The sequence below is a fragment of the Epargyreus clarus genome, unplaced genomic scaffold (assembly GCF_041222505.1).
Source record: "Epargyreus clarus isolate Ecla_fem2 unplaced genomic scaffold, WU_Ecla_fem_2.2 ptg000010l, whole genome shotgun sequence".
In the NCBI taxonomy this organism is placed as follows: Eukaryota; Metazoa; Arthropoda; class Insecta; order Lepidoptera; family Hesperiidae; genus Epargyreus; species Epargyreus clarus.
This window is the reverse complement of record NW_027332218.1, coordinates 6025327-6034504: the sequence shown is the minus strand read 5'-3', so window position 1 is coordinate 6034504 and position 9178 is coordinate 6025327.

The window sequence follows — 9178 nt, the reverse complement described above, 5'->3', positions numbered from 1 at the left end:
CACGCTCTCTTTGTCGCACGCGCGTTAACGTCTTTATTGACGCATAAAATGTTTTTACTGCTTATATGTATTGTTTTATGGCAGTAGGGAATAATCACAAAAGTAACAAAAACATTTATTTAACAATAGAATTGTACATGTTCATCTGATTTAAGCTCTCGTCTCATACATAAAGCCTAAAGGTGGAACGTGTTGTTCCCAAAGTAAAGTTGGATTCTAAGTTCAAACCCGGTGATATTCAGAATTATATTTTGGGTCTATGTTTTTGTTTTTAACAACCCAAAGGAGAGAGTTAGTAAGAGTTATCTATTCGACGCGTATAACAATATATATAGTTTATTATTATCTCTGTGCATGTCCATAGTAACCACGACCAAAAGAATTGTAGTGTACTATACTATGAGCATAGAAAGTTAAACAGAGATTTAATTAATTTTCACATTTAAGTTAATGCTAATTACATAGATTAGTAAAGATTACTCACTCCTAACAAGAAAATGTACCCAGTTTTGAGAATTGAAATAGTTGCGTAAAAAAGTTTTGCCACGTCTCCGTGCTAAAATGTCCCTAAAATATTTGAAATAATTATTTATTTATTATGTAAATTACGCAGTATTAGTTATTTATTCGTAAATTTTCTCTAAAAATGTTTTTATTTGTCAAGAATTAAAAAAATAACTTACTAATAAGCCGTTTGTGGCTTCATTCAATTTCAAGGCCAAGTATCTTTACGAATCTATGGCTTATTATGATAACTTATTTTCATTCTGATTCTAACAATACTTTCTATTTTCTACGCAAATGGCTCAACATAATTTTATCATATTATACTCATTCATATTACAAGTATATTTATTAATACGGAGAAGCAGTGATTGCAGCTGTCTCCGCAGTTCACAATTCAGCGTGAGGTTAAGTCGTGTTGCAGCCATTGGATATGGTCATCCCTTTGACATGAGCTTTATAAATGTCTTCCGCTTGTCATTTTCCTTATATTATGTCTTATGTTTTTAATGTAATTCAGTTTTGTCTATGGCCCAAGTGCTCTATGCACTGTTGATTCGTGTGGTAAAGTAGGCAACATTCGCTATGTTGATGGGCAGGGTTTCGGGTTTGAATCCCGACCGGACAGGAAACATGAAACAAATAGGTATTTCCTTTGATTTGTTTTTGCCGTCAATTGCCTATTCCAGATCCCTCTACTCTTAGCATAAAGTGAGAAAAAATTTAAGGTACTAGCCGACCTTATATTTTTCACCGCCGACTATGCCAATGCTTTTGAAAAGATAACAAAGCTAGAGCTACACCCATGACATAGCCCTACAACACTCAAGAGAACCTATAAAATAACTGAATTTAATTTCTTCCCACAAGATACAGATTCATAAGAAGAGAGTGAGTGGGTGAGTGAAGTGAGTAAATAGTGAAATTCTAAGCATTACATTACTTCCATATTTAACTCGTTGTAACATTGTTGCAAATGGCCACGCTATCAACAACCCAGTTTGACATTACACTTAATTAATACTGGTTATTATCGACATTAGAATCGCATTAATGGTTGCATTTTAACGCATTCTTATTCATATCAGGAAATAAAGTGTGATTTTTAAGTGTAACTTTATTGTTATTTATAAAGTGGTAGGATTGTGTCGTATGATTGCAAATGTACCACCACTAGTTCCTATAGGTATTTTAGCAATAATTTTCAGTATGTATATGTCGGAACAGGATGGCCGAATTAGTTAACTTTTGTATGTGTTCCCGAACCGACATCTTTGTTACTTCATATTTGTCAGGATAATTATGATACAGGTATCACGTATACAGTCACAGATATTCTTATCACTAGCTTATGTCTCTTAACTCAATCACTGGTAATACTTTACATAGTCCCTAAATAACTTTACTGAGAATATTCTAATTAATCCAACTACAACTAAATGGACACTATCAAAACGGAGACAGTTCCTCGGTGCGCGCAAGTCAACTTCACTCGTCAGTTCCCAAGTCGCTCTCTATGCGTTCGTTCCTTACGACCGCCGCACCGAGACTCTGTCGAAGCTCCACCAAGTGCTTTAGGTGTAGCTTGTGTTCTGAAGTACCCATTTTATGACGTCACAGGTGACCACTCCGACATATATATCATACTTAAGCGTTAAGATGTTCCATTTTCCAAGTTAGTCCACGCAGTAGCAATCTGGTGTAGATTTGTGGAAGGATTCTTATTCGATTGTATTTTGAGTTGATATTCTGGAGTTAGTTGAAGCAGTGACAGCCTAGTGGTTAAGAAACTCGGCCTTTCAATCGAGGGGTCGGAGGTTCAAATCTCAGGCACGCCCCTCTGATTTTAAAATTTATGTGCGTATTAGAAATTATTCACCAATTGCTTAAGACGATTAAGAAAAACATCGTGAGGAAACCTGCATACCTGAGAGATTTATAAAGAGAAAATCTTAAAGCTATGTGAAGTCTACCAATACACAACTTACTTGGCCAGTGCGCTAGACTATGGCCTAATCTTTCTCATTCTAAGAGGAAACCCGTGCACAGCAGTGGGACAGTAATAGGTTGATTATGATGATGATTCTTTAGTGAAGTAGGAAATTTGCCCAAGTTACATTAAAAACAGATATAAGCGAGATTTGACTCTATTATATAAAAATAATCTCTATGTTTGAGATGATGTTTGAATTAAAAATCTATCGGTTTCGGTCATCTAAAATACTGAAGAAAATATCGTCTTTTACTCATAAAAATTAAAGGTCGTAGTACCCTTTGCGGTTCGACTCCGGCGGCACCACCGCCACACCTATTTCTACCTAATAACAGCAGTGTTGGGCGCTGCTGTGTTCCGGTTTGAAGGGTGTGGTAAGGGAGACAGACTTTTCGGAGGCGTTCCAGCTTAGTCCTCAGGGGTAGCGGCGCATCGGTGGCCGACCTCAGGTAGGAATATCTAATCCTATCTGGGGTTGATTACAAATGTCCATGGGCGGCAGTAGCCACTTACCATCAGGTGGGCTGCATGCTCGTCTGCTACTCCTATATTATAAAAAAAAGAAGTACAAACTTCTTTTTTTTATAACCTTCCTTCTTACAAACTATGCACCTGGGCATATGGAGTAACGTTCTCAACGCTGGTCCACACCTCTCACCTACACTCAATATAAAGTAATTTATCGCATGTCATTTATCTCATTCAACTTAGAACCTAGGCAATTTTGACCTATGCTAAGACTAAATATATTAAGTTTTATCAAGTAACGATTTATAACCGTAAATATTGACCTAGACATGCCTAGACTTACACAAATATACTTGAAATTTATATTAAACGCAAAATTTCTATAACGATAGAGCTCTTTTGTAAATCTGAATTTAAAGTTAAAATGTAAAAGCTAAAAAATTGCAGACCATTCAATAATATGAATAGAAACGTCTAGCAAATTAATATGTAATTCCGAGACCGGAAGAATACGCGAAAACTTTCTTCGCCGGAAGGACAAAGAACTCATTACAATGTTCATATGTATAGGTACAGTCAGCTTCAAAAATAGATGCACTGGTTAAGGTTTCAAAAATACCTATACATCGAAGCGTTTATAAAAAGCTGAACACCCCATAGCATCATAAATAAATGAAAATCGTAAAACATCAAAATTAGATGAACACCGTATGTGCAAAATGGCTAACACCACTATAGTCTGATTCATAATTAGGTGTCCAAAATGTAAACAAAGGTCACGAAAATATGTTTCAAATGGTAGTTACTCATTTTTGACGCTATTAAAATAATACAACAATAATAAAATAATCATGTAAATAAATTAAGATTAATTTACATTTTTTATTATTTATATTACCTCATTTTTATTCCATACAGTAATAATAATAAGAAACAAGATTTATAGTACAAAATTAAAATGTGATAATGGGAACACAATTGGATTCCAAAACATTTCTTGTGTGGTCATTTTTAAGTTTTGTAGCTGATGTATTCATTTTCGTGACTGTGATCGAATTCGAACGTTTTCTCGTTTTCATAGCATATTTGTTAAATTGTGTAAGTTTTCGTTTTTGTTGAGTTTGTTAAAGTTTTTGTTTCTTGTTAATTTTGACAGTGACATTTCTTTGTTTACATTTTGGACACCTAATTATGAATCAGACTATAATATGATATATCACTGTTCAGCTACTTTTGACCCTGTAGTGTCCATCTACTTTTGAAACTTTACGACGTTTACCTAATTATGATGCTAGTTGTGTTTAGGTATTTTTGAAACCTTAATCTGTTCATCTACTTTTGGAGCTGACTGTACTTAGATAGGTATTTGTGTGCGGATACGGTGTCTGTCAATCGAGATTAGTAAATACACAAGTACGAGTAAGTGCACTTATGCTTTATTTAATCTTATCTAGCGAGCTTTGTATGCGGGTTGCTAAGCTTAGATTTGTATTGTTTGATATATGTAGAGATAAAAGTTTTGTTTATATTTTTGAATGAATTTAATTAGATGACGTGATTAATTTCATTTAATCTGCTCATATTAAATAATAATCTGTATTTGTATATATATATTTGTAACGGAATCGTAGTACCTACGTAACATATTTTAAGTGTGTATACTTCACAAATCTTTATTTTTCAATGTTTGTTCTTTCGTGGTAGCCCCATAGCTTTCCCACTTGTGGAAAGACGCCCGTACCCAACAGTTGGACATAGAATTGCAGCCGATACTACAACTGTGCCGATACGCTACATTTTTATATAGCAACGAGGACGTATGTATAAAATCAATATAAGTAATTAACTTGTTGATAAAGACTATCTATTATCAAATAGACAAATGAGATTACGATTGCAGGTATGCCCACGGAAGTGAGTTATGTGTGTGGGTGGTGGAATCTGACGAATTCGTTGACATCGTGGGTTGAGCAAGGCAAAACCTATGGCATTCGCATTCAAGGCTTTCGTATAAAAGTAAAATTGATTGGGATTGGTATTGCCCAAGCAGATTGATTAATGAAGATAAAATGAAAAGTAGTTCATAAAATAATGTCAAACAAATTGTAAAGGTAACGTAAGATGTGCTAAAATCTTTGTAATGGAAATGATGTAATAATGAAATGGGTTGTTTAAAACTTGCGACAATCATAATTACCGTATTACCACGACGAAGGAAGCTGACTATACCTACTTTTGCACGGATCACCACAATTATTAGAGACTTGTGCCCAATATTGTACATTGCACTGGATTGTATTCATGGTGTAGGGTAGCGCTGTTAACCCTGATTTTAGAGCATTAGTAGATAATGTAAAAAAAAACAACAAATTGGACAGTTGCATAAAACGGAATTCTGCTGTCCGGGGCGAAAGCTCAATTTTCCACTCCGTATAAGAAATCAGAATACTATTCTACCTCCATATAAGGCTACTACCTCGTATAAGACGTCGGGGGTCTTATCGTTCGGGGAGAGAACAAGTTGCTATTTCTAAGGTTTTTCCAAAATGTGTCGCCATGGCCTCAATCGGCTTAAAACTGTTCCGTAGTACAATGCTTTGATATCGTGCTAGAAGATAGGTAGAGCAAAAATAAAATAAATATAACTAACGAAAAGTAAGTTGACTGTATGTATAATTGTATATATATGACTGTATGTATATATATATATATGTCTGTAAGTGTATATATGACATAGTCCAGTAGTTTCGGGGAAAATCGTCTGTGTCAGATAAGCGGACAGGCAGACGAGATGCTATACGAATTCCGTTTTATGTTTTTTGTACCCTAAAAAGTACAACCAAAAATAAAAAGTGAAACTTGAAACCCACAAGATGCAAATGAGGACAATTCTTTTATGCGAGTACCTACCTATCATAAAAGATAAATAAAATTCTTTACTCATAACTCCTTTCATATTGTGCACATGATTGATTTTAGTTTAGTGTAGAAGTTTTAATATCCGAGCAAAGTTCATTATCATAATATCTTGAATCACCGGTAAGAGATATTGAATTCGTTCTTTACACACTTATGGTAATGTATATCTTACATAAGAATAAAATACACATGTCTGTCTGTGTCCATAAAATACTAGCAGACCCGGCAAACTTTGTACCGCCTCAAAATGTATCTATCAAATATATTTCATATAAAATATAGCCTATGTTACTCGTGGATAATGTAGCTTTCGAATGGTGAAAGAATTTTTAAAATCGGTCCAGTAGTTTTTAAGCCTATTCATTACAACCAAACAAACAAACAAAGTTTTCCTCTTTATAATATTAGTATAGATGAAAATTGTTTATTATTTTTTGTCTATTTAATTTGAACGGCCGAATTCTAAAGATTACGCAAAGATAAACGAGGTAACAGGGAGTGACAGAAAAATAACTCTTTACTATCCTCTAAGTGCCTTGGTAAATTAGTACTTCCTAGTAAAAATAAACCATTGTCATTCTGTAGCTTGAAAAGCTCATGGGTGCTTTCAAAATTACTCAAAGACCTCACAAGACCTATAAAGAACTCTGAATTCGTACATTTCCTAATCTAGTGTTAAGTGAATGGCCGATTAGTATAAACAGTATCAAAAAATATATAAAACTGTAAAGTAAGAAAATAAGCATTTATTTTCTTAATAAATGTAATTAACAACATAATTTACATAAATTCATGTAAAATACAATCAACTTATTATATAAAATTTGGAATTTTGGAATAGGTGCATCTAAATTCAAAAGTAACAATGGTTAATTTTAAGTTGGAAGTAAGTACCTAACATAATAAAGTTAACATATGAGGAATTACACGTTGAGTTACGAACGTAGAAAATATTATAGACTGAAAAGAAAATTTAATATGCAAAACTTAACTTTCCAAGTTCTCAACAAACTTCAAATGCCTGTTCTAAACTGATACTTCTCAGTAAAAAAACAAACATGATAATAAAAAGACATCATAAATATAAAAGACGAAGTCGCGATATATTTCTAGTGACAAAATAAATAATGAGATTAGACGGCCGGCGCCAGCGTCGTTCACAGGCGGCTCTAACAAGAAAATGCTAATTAATTACTAATGGTGACCAACTCTGCTAGTATTTATAGCATAAATAACAATATAATCTACATTCAAGGATGAAAAATCGGTGTAACCGTTGAAATCGGTGTGGCCTTAATACCTACGCCATGTCTAATGGGTTACCGGAAGTAGGCTGATAAGTCAGTACGATTTTTTATACAAAGTAGTATTATAGAAGGTTAAAGATAATATTCAGAAAGATCTATGAGAACTTTTGGTTTTAATTAAAAAGACGCTATCTACATCCAAACCTTAGTATTCATAGTATTATCTGTACTGTGGGTTTTGTTGACACACACAAAGATGAATAACAGCTTCAAGACCAAATATAAATTCATGATTAAGTGTTTATCTGGTCTGGATCGAACCTTGAATCCTTTGCTTGCCACACCAGCATGGTAACCGTTCAGCCACGCGGGTCGTCAATATATATTTAGATGCCTAATACAGAGGTTATCATTTAATACGAGTATATGTAATTTTATCTCTCATATTAAAATTATCAAATGTTGAGTACTTAAGCAAATGCTATGTAAATTTAGATATTATGTTAAAATATGTATTATTCATCAATTCATTAATTTTATCATTACTTACTTTTGGTTCAACGAAGAAAATTGAAAATATCTTATACTTAGTAGAACAGTACAAGAGTAAACAGTGATATGCCAAAATAAAAGACAGAACTCACAAAATGTAGGTACTTACGGTTCCAAGTTTGGTAAATAAGATGTTTAAAAATGAAGTTGTTTGCTAAACCCACGTGCAAACACATACAAAATGTATAATCCGTGTCGTATAATTAGGTACTTTGCAACGTGCTTAAAATTCATTCTGTCGACATAAAATGTAAGGCACCTGTTTCATTGTTAACGTGATGCGATATTCTATCTCATAAGCTACATTAAAAGTGGAATTTCAATATAAATATGTCAGTGGGATGCTAGGAAGTTAGCTATCAGTGATGGAGAAATATAAAAATAGGGAAATAGGATTAGGAGTTGAGGCTATAATACAGTACAAAACAATGTACGTATCTCAATAAAAATCGGCTGGGTTATACTTATCAAAAATTGGCTTAAGAATGATTATCCATGTCGGATTCAATCGGTACTAGCTAGAGCCAAGAACAATTATAAATATTATGTGCAGCAAATATTAATTTACTCCTTAATTTGTCATCTGACATGAAAAAATTCATGTCAGATATGTCGACCAAACTTGTCACTGCTTCCGGTGACCAAAAAGCTGGCGGCTATTTTGCACAAAGATTAAGTCTTGCCGTGCAGCAAGGAAACGCCGCCAGCGTTTTGGGAACCATGCCTCACACGGCAATTTTAGATGGCTTATTTTATTTATAATTTTCTTGTATATATTTTGTAAATAAGTCCATTTTTATGTATATTTTATTTATTAAAATGAGTAATAAAAAAAAATAAAAAAAATTTACTCCTTTAATCTTCATGTACCTCTTATAAAAAATATAGATACAAAGAAGTACTTACTCAATGATATAAATTGTCTGCCATTCTTCGGACAGTCAGAAAGTCAGCGATGGCGGTAATGAAAAGAAAAATATATAAATACATACATAGAAAATTAATAAAAATACATAAAGATATACTTCATGAATCATCGTAGGATATCTTTGTACAAGGTATAACATCGCATGTCGCTTATACGTTAATAGTTCAACTGACCGAACTTGGTTTACGATAAACTCACATTATCGAAAAGTGTGCGAGAGTCGAATTCATATCAGTTTATTTAATCTATCGTAGTTTAAAAACCACCGAATTATGCTACAAACGTCCGCGGAACACAACTGAATATAAAACATAATAATATCCCATTCACGAACCGACGTTGCAAAAAGTACCTAATTGTATAGTCTGCGCTCGTAGTATCTGATTAACAAAGCCAAAATAAAACTTTATTTTTTATAATTTCCAGTGTGGAGTGGCTCGCGACTTTATGTTTTATTTATATCAACAAGGTTTATAAATCCGGTTTTATTCATTGTAGTGTTCTATAACAAAAACGTTTTTTTAATAAAAATAATGGTAACTTTGAAATACAAGATGGCGGTGGTGT